General features: G+C 37.1%; 2 long non-coding RNA genes across 2 annotated transcripts; one reads left to right on the top strand and one right to left on the bottom strand.

The window, feature by feature from the left end:
• Window positions 1-1,650: 1,650 nt before the first annotated feature.
• On the bottom strand, window positions 1,651-2,548 carry LOC114160833 (uncharacterized). The gene is made up of 2 exons (XR_003598874.1): window positions 2,136-2,548; window positions 1,651-2,004 (listed from the first exon to the last, which is right to left on the bottom strand). It is a non-coding gene; the product is annotated as an uncharacterized LOC114160833 (long non-coding RNA).
• A 3,556-nt stretch (window positions 2,549-6,104) lies between these two features.
• LOC114161020 (uncharacterized) lies at window positions 6,105-7,830 on the top strand. Its single transcript, XR_003598924.1, has 2 exons — window positions 6,105-7,266; window positions 7,352-7,830. It is a non-coding gene; the product is annotated as an uncharacterized LOC114161020 (long non-coding RNA).
• Window positions 7,831-14,285: the final 6,455 nt, after the last annotated feature.

A 14,285-nucleotide genomic window follows, 5' to 3' on the forward strand; every position in this document is an offset into this window, starting at 1 on the left:
CTTCAAGAGTTTCATATATTTTTAGAAACCGCGACCGCGCTACGCAGTGTGTTGGGAAACCCGCTCACTGTGACTGTAAGAGTACAATGCATAGACCAGAAATCAGCTAATATTGGTTCTTCTGTTCAGGACTCAAAGATAACAGGGACACAAAACTCTATTGAAGTCAATCTTTTCTCGTAAAAAAAATTCTAAATGTGTACAGGGTTAGTAGCAAGCAGTCTTCGTTGCAGTGGCTGTATGTGTGTGTGTGTGTGTGTGTGTGTGGCACTTATCTTGAACGTCTCTTTTCTTTCCTCTTCCCCTCCTCTTGCCTCTTGCCGGCGTCGCTGCAGCAAAATCCACCCCCGTCTCTCTCCTCCGGCTTCCTGTCAGTCCAACTGGTTCTGGCGTTGGATCTTTGGGTTGTCCAGATCGTCCCTCAGTCAATGTCCATGTTGTCCACAGATGAAACAACCATCAACGGTTCAGAGTCTTCTTCTCTCACAGCTCTGAAGCTTTGTTTATCTTTTCCTTCTCCACGCTGACACAAGACAGCGGAGGTTTTAAAAGTTCAGTTGCGCACAGTTTCAGTCCAAATGTCCAACAGGAGACCGACAGTCGTCCCCTGAATGTAAATGTTCCATCAGTTCTCTGGTGTCAAAAACAAAGTTAGGATCAACAGACACTTCAGTGCCTGGAGGTGATAGAGATCTTCTTTGTCTGCTTCATCTTCTTGATTCTCTGGATCCTCTCAGTCACTTTCATCAGCTGGTTTTGTAGGAGGGACATCATCCGGTCCATAGGAGGACAGGTTTGAGGAGTTGAGGTCAGAGGTCAGATGCACTGCAGCGAGGCTCAGACAGAGGGAAAGAGAAGAAACAAGTGGAAATTGATTAGGCTTGTTTTGTAGTTTGCTTTGTTTTTTCCTATACATATGTATTTATGAATATTATTTTAACCTTTTGCATGATCATCAGAGAAACCTGATGGAAATTGTTTGTACGGCTCGTTGAGCTGCTTGTAGTAAGAAAGGGTCCCTTATAAATAAAATTGATTGATTGATCCTTTTAAGAAATAAAATAATTTTGTTTGTTCAAATACACAATGAAAAAATGTTTAAAGAGATTAAGGCCTGTAATTTATTAAAGAATTATATTCAGCATTTTTATTCTTTATTCGTTTCTCCTCTGCTTCTAATTCGCTTTGCAGGGAAAAATTCCACCATTTTAAGTCATTCCACATTCATTCACACCAAGCACACTCCTTTTCTTTCTTTTCAATATTTCATTATCAAATAGTGAAACAATTCACCCTGAGGAGGAGATTGCGTTCTGGAACCACGTAGACCCATTCTTCTTGAATTGGGTGGGATTTCCTCTTTAGACTGCAAACGTCTTCGCAGAATCCAACAAATCAGCTTTGTGGTAGCTCTGCCTCTTACTCCTTTAAGAGGGGCCTTTATTTCCGATAAAGGTCTTTAGGATTCTCCAAAGGTTTAGTTCCCTTAATTTAGAAAGAAAATACCTGCCTTATTCACCGATAAGGTCTTTCACTAGGACCCTCAGCCTTGAAACGCGTGGTTCCCTTCGTTCTCTTCCGTTTGAGAGCGAAACTCAAACAATTCCGGAGGGACTCTTTTCCAACCGTTTTTCTTTCTTTTTTTATTAATTATTATTTTATATTTTATTTTTTCTTATTAATTTTCCCCGTGGGATTTTAACCCAACGTTTCCTCTTAACACCGCCAATCTCTATTCCCCAGGGTGAAAGGTTTATCGGATCCTTCACTATTTTAGATTTAATAATTTAGAATTTGTAAAATTAATTTGTTAGCCTGAGTGAGTATCCCACCTGATAACAGTGGTTTTGAGTTCGTTGATCCCAGCGCTGGAGCCATGGAGCCGACCAACAGCCCTCTTCTCTTAAATCGAGGTTTGAGGCTGGAGTTTAGTCCAGGTTGGCCAAACGCTGTTCGTCGACGTCCTCGGATGTCCAGTCGAGGGGTCCGGGTCACGGCACCAAACTGTCATGGAAAAAACTATTTCCAAGGACTGTTCAGGTGAAATCACTCTAGTCCTATTATCCAGTCAAACCCATAAGAATGACCAAAACTAGTACACAAAAATCAACAAATGACACTTCTAAAAAACTTACCTTCTGGATTGAGATTTTGTGCTTCACAAATCTCTAGCACACCAAGGTTCGGACCTTTCAAAAGGAGCTCAAAAACATCCTCATCCACTTCAGTCTTTGAGTCATCAAAGACTTTTAAGTCCAAGGTTGGGATGCTGAACGTTTTTGCAGCTGTGAACATAGCAAATTATGTATTATTATATATTTGAACATATGTAAATAAAAATTAAAGACATAAAAAGTAAAATTAATTAAAACAATAATAAATCTGAAAAGTTGGTATAAAGCACCATATGGCACCATACCCAAAACGTTTTTGAGGAACACAATATATGAAAATGCTGGAAACTTGTTTTGTTGGGACTCACACATTCCAAAACCAAACTTAGTCAGTTGGCCTTCAAAACAGATGTATTTCTGTCGATCTCTGTATTTGACACGCACAGCTTGCATCCTTCATGATATGAAAATAATATTTTTTTCTATAACATAAACATACTTATCAAAGTGAATAAAAAATTAAGATGAAAGGTTGAAACCATCATGAGGAAGAAGCACTGGGTGGCTAACAGCTATTTATAATGGGCGAGGCTCTTTACTTGAATTTATCCAATTACCACAACTAAAACGAAAAAAAAAACATATCAGCTCCATACAACTCGATATAAACGGGGTTTATGGACAAAATAGTACATCAAAAATGTTTGACTGACAACTTACACAGTTTGCATAGAAAACACAACTTTAATTCTTTTTTATATCGTTGCTCTACGTTCAAGAAAAGTTACTAGCATAGTCCTCCCGCGCCATTTTCTGGGCGGAATACTGACTCCACATGCTAGCAGAGCTAGCTCCTCTTTTAAACTCCGTTTCTCAGCTTAAAAATAGCGACAGTCTTGACTTGTGAAAATAAAATAATGGACGTAGCATTGTACAACACTGAAGTTTTTTTCTGCTTACATTGTTGTAAACGGCTAAATTAAGGTAGCTGAAGCACACATGCTAACTAGTTAGCCAACCATGTTAATTCCTCGCTGCACCCCTCCTTTCCACACGACCATACAGCAGCACGTAATCATAATTAGTATTAAACATTTTTAAAAAGCATAAAACCCCACGTAAAATATATCTACAACATATTTGGGGACTTACCTGGCACACAGATAACCGTCGCCTCCGTTTCCACTGCGGGATAACATGATGGCGGAAGAAACGAAACTGTTCTTGTTTTACTCCGATTCTATTGACCAATTGAAATGATTTTACTCTCTGATGTATAAACATGACTCTTTTAGATGAAAATAATGTTAACTCCGAAAATATTTTTCCTGTGTACTCTGTGTGTCGGGAAACCCGCTCACCGCGACTGAATTCGCCTAGTAGCCAAGAAAGCTAACTACTTCGAGTAGAACTACCATTTCTTTGGAATTTTAAACCCAACGAACAATCTCTCTTTTGATTGGTTAGTTTGATTGCGTCTTAATATAGATATTTATGTTTTAGGGACACTTTTTAAGCCTAAAGGTGATTGAACAGCGACCAATCAGATCTCACTAGTCGTACGGCTACGGTTAGCTAAGGTAAATAGATAGTTAGTAATTAGCTATTGTAAAGGAAGAATTATTTATTAAAACTTTGAACAAAACGTTTGGCTCGTATCTTCCTTGAACAGCCGGGTCCTCTCGGCGAGCAGCGGGGCAGCTGTAAAACGAAACTAAACAAGGCGTGTTGACGTCACAGATCACAGAGTTTAATTCATACAAAGCAACGCATGAATCCGTTAACAAAGCTGCAGAGGTACAGAGATATGCATTTTTATCACAAAATAACAACAGACAAAGACAAACACGAAACACAGAGACAGACAAAGGCGCCCACGTGGAGAAAAATGGAAAAAACTCTCTCTATTTTAGCGTTACATGTACTTTATACTGAGTAGGTGTTTCCTCACTTTAATATATGCAAAGAAGGCGTTCTGTTGTCCAACCAATCAGAGACCTGTTTCGGCCCCAGAGAAACCCGCGAAACTCCCCTCCTTACAGCTCAACTCAAAGGTGATCTGTTCTCTGTCAAACCAAGCAGGGGAAAAAGCCCTTAATCCTGGACGTACCACGCACGAATGTCCCCAGCACCGAAGTCCTGATATAAATCTCGCCGACTCCCCTGGAGTTTCTTCCTCCCACATTCCAGCTGCCGTTTCCATGGAGATGCTAATTTTATGGCTCTTGTGTGCTCTTAAGCAGACAGTGGAAGGCGTCTGCTTGTCTCCTTGGACCTCTCTCTGGGTCCCACAAAACCTGTTTTTCAAATAAGAATGCTTAATATTCCTTTACACATGTTGTAAGTATTTTAGCACTAAAATAATCATTTTCCTTAACAATCCCCCTTTTGAGATCTTCACCAAAGATCTCAATAAAAATTGAGTAAGCCTTCTAATACCGAAACAAAACTATGTAATCTAAAAGATAAAAGAAATAAGAAAAGAAAGAAAAAATCAAAAAAATAAACTAAGAACGAGTGAGCTGATTATATAGCAGTTTCCTCCTTTGGAAACAACACTCAAGGGTAAGAAAGACTTATCCTTTCAAAAATAAAATCATAAAACAAAATTATCACAATACAACCAAAACACAGGACAAACCAAAACCCAAAATATAAAATGAAAAAATAAAACAGGGACATACATAGAAAAATTAGTAAGAAATGCACTGCAACTTAAAAGACAACATTCATCACAAAATTACAATCTGTCAAAATGAGAAACACAGAAAGTTACAATCTGCTGCTCGTCTTTTTTCTGTTTTTTTTTTTTTTTTCAATGTTCGTCGAGTCTCTCAAAAATATGAAGTCTTCGTCAAGAAATGTTCAAAAAAATGCGCGCAAAAAACGAGACGAAAGTCCTTTTCAGAGTTCGCAAAGACGAAAACACGCAATAAAAATGAGTCAATGATGATCCTCTTGCAGCCTGATCCTCCTCGGTTGGAAACCTCAGGTTTCCATCCGAGCGGCCGTTGCTCACTGAAAATTGGATTATTATGCCAATATAACAGTGAGTTTCAAAAAGAAGGTGAAATCTCCTCCTGAGAAACTAGATCCTGTCACGCGACCCGTCACCGGTTTGTAAAACAGACATTTTGTTTCAACATAAGTTTCATTAGCATCAGAAACACACTTACAACATTCTGTAATATCATCATAATCAAACAATGGGTTCACTGAAAAACAATTTTGTGCTTTGTCATTTTCCATCAGGAGAATTACTTCTTACTCTTTTTATCAAATAACGCAGACTTTGAAGGAGATCACATCCAGACAGCACCAGAACAACAGCTGCAAACTGAAATGAGAAAGCAGATTTAAGAGTCTCCACAAGCATCATTCATTTGTGTAATCAACACAAATATCTTCAATTCACTCGTGTCCGAGTGAATCCTCCCCCGCTCGTGACTCTGTGGCTGCTATCGTCGAAATAAAGGTGAAACCGCTTCTCCAAGCCGTGACACTCTTCCTCGAATGACAACAGCCTTTGTTGCAGAGTCCAGAGTCCTACCTGGAGCTCGGAACTCCATGCCAGTCTATATGTAGAAAACCGTGAGCAGCTCATCCTTCAAAACATATCTCATGCCTGTCTCGTTCTGCACATTCTACGTTGGATGTGATCCATTCAACCTACATTTCAATTATTTTATATCATACCTCCAACCGGTGGAAAACACCAAAACCTTGTAATCACTTGCTTCAAAAGACATGTGTCCAAAGTAATGTTTTGCCAGAATGTTAAACAAATGCAGATCTTTTCATAAACCAATCTTGTAAAAATAGGATTAAACAAACGAAACAAAACAATAACAAAAGCTTAAAATCGTAGTTGTAAAGCTTACATTCACCATCAAAAATGAATATCAATATGAATTAAACAGTCCAGGTTAAATTACTTTTATAGAAGACTAGATCTTACTGGTTGTTTTTGTCTAAAACATTCAACATACGTTCCTCAAACAAAATTCAAAAGAAACATACCTGGAGAAATTATAATGTCAATGTATCAGTGAACAAATCCAGACATTTTCAAAATATACCCATTTTACCTAGGTCTTTTACTTGCCGTCGAATTTAAAGTTTTATTCAAAATCGTTTTAAATGGATATAAATCAAAACAAAAATGCAGTTTAGAAAAATCATTATAATCCCACATCTCAGGCCCCCTGAGTGCTTCTACTGATTAGTGATACTTAATCAATAACAGATGTTCAAAACATTTATTAAAACCTTTTACTCCATTAAATTAATGCTCTGAAAATGGCCAGCACAATAATATTTTAATTCCTATAATTATTTCCCAAGTTAATTAACCAAGTATGCTTCACTCTCGCTATAAATTTGTCTATTTTCAAAATACTTTAGCCCATTATCAGAACATCCTTCAATGGAGAACAACTCAAATCCATTCTAAATAAGCACATATCAGACATGTTCTTCAAAAGTTTTGTTTAAGTAATATAAGTGTTCCAGTAATCTAATTAAGTAAAATAAAAATAAACCCATAACATATTCTTTGATGATGCATTGCCTACTAATGCATCACAATTTCCATGACCTGAAATAAGAATGTTGATGAAACAGGGTTATCAGTTTAGCTGAGAAATCCCACCGATATGCAATGCTGCCTTTTTCTAAAAGGTAAATTTTTCAAAACAAACAGAATAAGTCAGTTTAGCATGCTTTAAACCTTCAAGATTACTATTTTCCGAAAATACATCACGTTACAGTTTTAAAGCTCATTATGTCATCGTACTCTTATAATTCACAAATAGCATGTTTACTAAGTAAGACACTGTGAAGGTCTTGCCTACACCAGCCAGAGAGACGTTGAAGAAAATTCAAAATATAGCTAACAAAGAAAATCCAAAAAATGATAAATTGGGCCCATACTGAAATCAACATAACAAAAACACAATACAGGCAGTAACAGAACGACTCAAGCACAAACTGACTTAACAAGACATGAGGGGAACTTAGATAATGGCTGATCAGACCATTAACACACTAAGGGATAATTAAACACACAAAACCCTAACAAATACTGGTCAGTATATCACTAAATCTACAAAGGAAAGAAATTAAACTAAAAACCAAATTTCCCCCTCCCTGGGTGAACAAATGGAATGGCCCGCTAAGGAAGTTTGACACCCATATAAGGACACCGATCAGCTGGAGCTCATCTGTGTGATGTTCAGGAACAGGTCCAGAGGAAACTGGTAACTCAAAAGAAAGAAATTAATTTGGTAGATTTAACAAAATATAAAGAACTGACACTTAAAATTAACTAAATGGGAGTCAAACTAATAAAAACAAATTTTAGAGAAAACGTTTCACTAAATCTAGGAAACCAAACTGCATCAAAATCCTGCCTCAATGTGATGGTAAAGACTCCCTAAAATTTATGAAATCCTTATATGTTTAGATTTCACAAGTTATATTTTAAAGTCACTACACTATCCTGAGCAATCTCTATTGTCAGACCATAAAACAAATTCTTAAGCCTACCATAAAACCCCCTTTCACCTCTCGGAGGAACCGACTTGTATGGCAGGAAAGAGAGCCAATAAGGATTTCAGGAGGAACTCCCAATTCTTTTAATACTTTAGTAGGCTTTGGCACTTAAAGCATCAGATATGTTTTAGTCTCTTCTAATTGTAAAATTTGAACTTAAAAACCTTTTGTCGTTCCACTACTAAAATTGTAACTTATATTCAGACATTTTGTCAGGAGGTACTTTAAACGATGGGAGAGAAAATGATTTGCCTTACAGCTGCTTGTTCTCCCTTGCTGAACTTCTGTGAATGAGGTTGCAACTCCTGCGTGGGCTTCATTATTCTCATGTCTAAATAAACATACTTATCGCTTTTTCCAGTTTTGTTCAATTTATGTATGTTTCTTAATTTCCTTATTTTATTTGCAGCCCTCTCGTCTTTCTGTAGGCACTATTTAATCATCTCTTATTACAGTTTAATATTGATTCTCTACAATAGGTCCATATGATCTTTTTCATTAACCAATAAGTTATGTCAAACTTAATGTTATCCTTGAACCACAAATCTCGTCAATTTTAGCAAACTTTTCTATATTTAATCAATTTCTATTTAACAAGAGAGTTACTTCTAATTTATTCTGTCTAAATCATCAATAAGTCCTGTAGATTTTAAGAATATTTATCTATCTTAAAGTTTTGGTCAGTGTAAAAGGACCGATTGTGAAATATCTAGAATGAGCTGCATGCTACAGTTTGTTGTTATCTGATCAATTCCTCTTACAGTTAGAGCCTGTTTCTCTAAAGATCTTTTTCTGTTTCTTCTTTATCCTCAACTCATTTAAAAAGGTCCTATTGTAACTCATTGTATTTTATTCTATTTTCCTACTACCTTCACAGCCTTAGAAGGAATAATTAACATTTTTATCCACTATTTTAGTTCTCAAGTCTATATAAATTTTTATTTAATTTATTTTATTGCTCTACCTAATCATTTATGTATTTATCTATTAATTTGCCAATACATCATTTCCACAATCCCCTGTGATCACAATTTTTATTTTATTTATGCATTTCATCCTGTATTAGAACCCATAATTTTCCAATTTGTTCGGATGTTTTATTTTCTCAAGATGTCATTGCTTAATATTAATAATTCAGTCCAATTTAACACATAGGGAGTTCTAAAAACCGGAAATTTAGCGCCACGAGACAGCACGAAAAATACTCTGCAGGGTAATTTCTGCTTCTACTTGGCATCCAAGTGAGAAATTCTTGCTTATAGCATCCACATACAGAGGTGCTGTTTACAGTCCCGTTGTATTTATATGACATAAAATACCAAGTGGTATCCTATCTCCAAACACACACTTTCACACCAACATGAATTACAACACAAACGAAGACATAAAACACAAAACACAACACATCTGGCCAGTTTTGTAGTCAAAGTTCCAGTCAGTCCCCATTATTGTTATCAAATTTCAGTCTAATTTTTTCAAATTTTACTGAAGCTTCAGGAATTTTCCAATGTTTTATTAACATTTTTCATGATTTAATGTAATTAATTTTTAACTCTAGTCTTCAGGAACCTGTATTAAATATCGTGCATGTTCAAAAGGAGACATGTCAAAATTGTTCAGCAATCAGTCATTTCCCGTTATCCAGTGGTAGTATTATTTACTGAACTCGCCTCTAGGATGTTGCGGAAGTAAGGCAGCGTTTGAAGTTTAACGTGGCGTCAGGTCCGGCAGCTCACCATCTTGTGCAGCACCCGGTGTATAAGGAGGGCACTGTCGAACCCAGTGTCCCAGCTCGCCACAATAAAAACACCTGTCTCTGCGTGTCCCGCCTCGTGCACCTCTTTCTCGCACACCCGACCATGCGGGGGCTCCTCTTCTCCCCCCACGCCAGCCTTGAACGCCAGCAACATAGATGTGCGAAGCCGGTTGCGCCGCTGCAGCAGGGACTTGAGGCATAACAGGAATTAATCGAGCAGCAGCTGTTAGCATAGCTTGAGCCTCCCTCAGTTTCTGTCTAGCTTCACCTAATTGAAGCTGTAGTAATCGTGTCTTCAAATTTACTTGCTCATATATATTAATTAAATCAGCAATCTGGTCCCGCGGAGCCAGACTACATGAATGGCCTATAGCATCGTTTGTCAACTCAGTGTCCATAATAACTTCACAATAAAACGCAGCAAAATCAATGCAAATTCACACAAACAGCGCTATTCAAACAACTTAACACTCTGCTCAAACACACAGCCAGCCCGAACTCGCGCACGCGCACACACACGGCCACACAGATACACACGCAGATACACACGCAGAGCTCTGCACATTCAAACAGCCTCGTGTCGCGGCAACAAGCACAGATCGCCACACACAGAGAAACACAAAGAAACACAGAGAAATACAGAGAACACAAACACGGTTTCAGACGAACGTAAAAGACAGACGGGGGAAAAAATAAAAATAAAATTCCGGCTAAAAAATAAAAAATGCACCATATTAAAGTCTACCCCAGACTATTTTCAAAGCCCACCGCAGGCCACTTATAAAGTCTACCCCAGACTATTTTCAAAGCTTCCCGCAAGCTATTTTCAAAGTGTACCACACACTCAATAAACCTACCCCAGGTTATTTTACCGTAACAGTCTACCTCAGACTATTTAAAGTGTACCACACACTCAAAGCCTATCGCAGGCTATCGTTAAATTCCAATTAGAAGTCCATTGAAGACGAGCCGAAATCTCCCAGCTGATGCAAACTCAAACTAAATTTTAATACACAATTCCCAAATTCCTTTCTATTCAGAGGTACAAGAATAAATCCTCAGGGTAAAAGAACAAAATGAAGAAAAACCCAGCATTCATGACAATAGGGTATGCAAGTCCTATGTCTGGACCAGCTACGATCCTCTTGTTTTATGTGTATTTTTTAATCCAATCACTAATTCACTGGCTCTTTTAGAGACACAATCCATCTATCTCTGCAACTCCGAAAACTCCGCGTGGCTGCAGCTGGCTACGACGATCCACGCCGGCTCGACCACACAGCGCTACAGACGACCAAAGAGTAATCAAATAGTATCTTACCGCAGGAAGCCGAGCCGAACCAGACCGATCTGCCCTCGCCAAGATTGCCGAAACGGACGAGCCCCCAATTGTAAAGGAAGAATTATTTATTAAAACTTTGAACAAAACGTTTGGCTCGTATCTTCCTTGAACAGCCGGGTCCTCTCGGCGAGCAGCGGGGCAGCTGTAAAACGAAACTAAACAAGGCGTGTTGACGTCACAGATCACAGAGTTTAATTCATACAAAGCAACGCATGAATCCGTTAACAAAGCTGCAGAGGTACAGAGATATGCATTTTTATCACAAAATAACAACAGACAAAGACAAACACGAAACACAGAGACAGACAAAGGCGCCCACGTGGAGAAAAATGGAAAAAACTCTCTCTATTTTAGCGTTACATGTACTTTATACTGAGTAGGTGTTTCCTCACTTTAATATATGCAAAGAAGGCGTTCTGTTGTCCAACCAATCAGAGACCTGTTTCGGCCCCAGAGAAACCCGCGAAACTCCCCTCCTTACAGCTCAACTCAAAGGTGATCTGTTCTCTGTCAAACCAAGCAGGGGAAAAAGCCCTTAATCCTGGACGTACCACGCACGAATGTCCCCAGCACCGAAGTCCTGATATAAATCTCGCCGACTCCCCTGGAGTTTCTTCCTCCCACATTCCAGCTGCCGTTTCCATGGAGATGCTAATTTTATGGCTCTTGTGTGCTCTTAAGCAGACAGTGGAAGGCGTCTGCTTGTCTCCTTGGACCTCTCTCTGGGTCCCACAAAACCTGTTTTTCAAATAAGAGTGCTTAATATTCCTTTACACATGTTGTAAGTATTTTAGCACTAAAATAATCATTTTCCTTAACACTAGGTAGCAGATTAAACGCAACAAAATATCCACTCTTCTGATTGGCCAGTTTGGCTATAAATGCAGATTTTAGAAAAAAAACATGTTAAAGCCTAAATCCAGTTAAATTGGCCAATCATTTGTTCTGTAAAGGAGGGATAGTTAAGAAAGACACAAAACCATCTCTCTTGTGATTGATTAGTTTAATTGCGCCGAAATCTGGACTTTTCATCCTTAAATGTTTCAATTATTTTGATTTGAGAAAACAGTTTAAAGTATAAATTTGTCAAAATAGCCCTATTAATCATTTATGTGATTTCATGACAAAATATGAAACTTTAAACAAAAATCATTGCCTCCTTTCAAATTTATTCAGTTAGAACATAATGTGCACTGTGAGATAAAAAATATCTTAACACAACATAACAACATAAAGCACATTCCCCAAAAGGACAATACTTACAAAGGTTCCCCAGTTGCTCAAGACATTTGGTTTAATTAAATTATTTCTGTAAAATTCTTATATTTATGGAGCAAATGAGTCTGCAGGGCATTTTCCTGGAAAAATGTGATGTTATAAATTTAAATGGCACGTGACATTAGTGAGATGTGTGGCTTATGAGCAGTTGCTGATCATTTTATTTTAATTTGCTTCTTTAAGTATAGAAAACAAAAAATAGAGCATCAGCTATACAGAATGCTGCAGGAATTATCCATTTAATTTTACAAACTGTTGTAAAAATATTTAGTCTGAGTGAGACCTCCTCCACGACGGAGTACTAGGGCATACTAAGAACGCATGAACAAAATAAAATTACAAGAATAAAAGTCGAAATAATGAAAATAAAGTCGTATTTTGAGAATAGTCATAATACTTCAAGAATAAATTTATAATACAAGAATGGTCATGTTTCAAAGATAAAGTCAAAGAAATACGAGAATAATCATATTTTGAACCAAAGTGGAGGGAGAGACCCACGGTCACTCCCTCAACCTCAACCCTCTACAAAATATGACATACTATACTATGACGTCGAAAATGTCAAAAAACGACATGCTATAATACTATGACGTCGAAATTGTCAAAAAAAATGACATACTATACTATAACGTCGAAAATGTCAAAAAATGACATGCTATAATACAATGACGTCGAAAATGTCAAAAAAATGATATAGTATACTATGATGTCGAAAATGTCAAAAAATGACATGCTATACTATGACGTCGAAAATGTCAAAAAATGACATAGTATACTATGACGTCGAAAATGTCAAAAAATGACATAGTATACTATGACGTCGAAAATGTCAAAAAATGACATACTATACTATGATGTTGAAAATGTCAAAAAATGACATGCTATACTATGACGTCGAAAATGCCAAAAAAATGATATAGTATACTATGATGTCGAAAATGTCAAAAAATGACATGCTATACTATGATGTCGACAATGTCAAAAAAATGACATGCTATACTATGATGTCGAAAATGTCAAAAAATGACATAGTATACTATGACGTCGAAAATGTCAAAAAATGACATACTATACTATGATGTCGAAAATGTCAAAAAATGACATGCTATACTATGATGTCGAAAATGTCAAAAAAATGACATGCTATACTATGACGTCAAAAATGTCAAAAAATGACATGCTATACTATGACGTCGAAAATGTCAAAAAATGACATACCATACTATGACGTCGAAAATGTCAAAAAATGACGTTTCGTCGAAAATGTCAAAAAATGACGTTTCGTCGAAAATGTCAAAAAATGACATTTTGTCGAAAATGTCAAAAAATGACATTTCGTCGAAAATGTCAAAAAATGACATGCTATACTATGACGTCGAAAATGTCAAAAAACGACATAGTATACTATGACGTCGAAAATGTCAAAAAAATGACATGCTATACTATGACGTCGAAAATGTCAAAAAAATGACATGCTATACTATGACGTCGAAAATGTCAAAAAAATGACATGCTATACTATGACGTCGAAAATGTCCAAAACAATGACATGCTATACTATGACGTCGAAAATGTCAAAAAATGACATAGTATACTATGATGTCGAAAATGTCAAAAAAATGACATATGCTATACTATGAGCAAAAAAGGCGCAAAACTGATACATGCTATAATATGGCGCAAAAAGTTTGGAAAAATGACATGCTGTACACTATGACGCGAAACGCACAAAAAATGACATGCTATACTATGAGCAAAACAATGTGCAAAACTGACAGTATAGGACCATTATGAATATGGATTATCAAAATGTTTAAAATCTATACTTACCACTTGTCTGAAAGGTTTAGTGGTTTGACTTATCATGACTGCTTCACATTTTAGCAATACATTAGCACACAAGTTGTGCCACAATCTGGAACCAACATAACTAATATTAAAGAACTTAGTGCTTTTTAAGTATTTTTGACAACATTATAGTATGTAAAAAATGAGGTCAACTTACACACTGTTTGTTAGCATAGTAAATTAGATGTAACATTGTGGTTTTTACAGCCAGCATTTGTCACTATTAAAAATAAACCCTGCAGATTCAACATTAAAAAATGTTATTTTTCTCCTGTCAGGTTTAAGTTCAACCCTCAGCAGCTGTTTTCAAGCCGCAGCTGGAGGCTGAGCAGACTCACAGTAAGAGGAGGAAGGCCTTTTCCTGCTGCCACTGCCTTGCTTTGGAGCCGCC

The sequence above is a fragment of the Xiphophorus couchianus genome, chromosome 17, assembly GCF_001444195.1.
Source record: "Xiphophorus couchianus chromosome 17, X_couchianus-1.0, whole genome shotgun sequence".
Taxonomy (NCBI): Eukaryota; Metazoa; Chordata; class Actinopteri; order Cyprinodontiformes; family Poeciliidae; genus Xiphophorus; species Xiphophorus couchianus.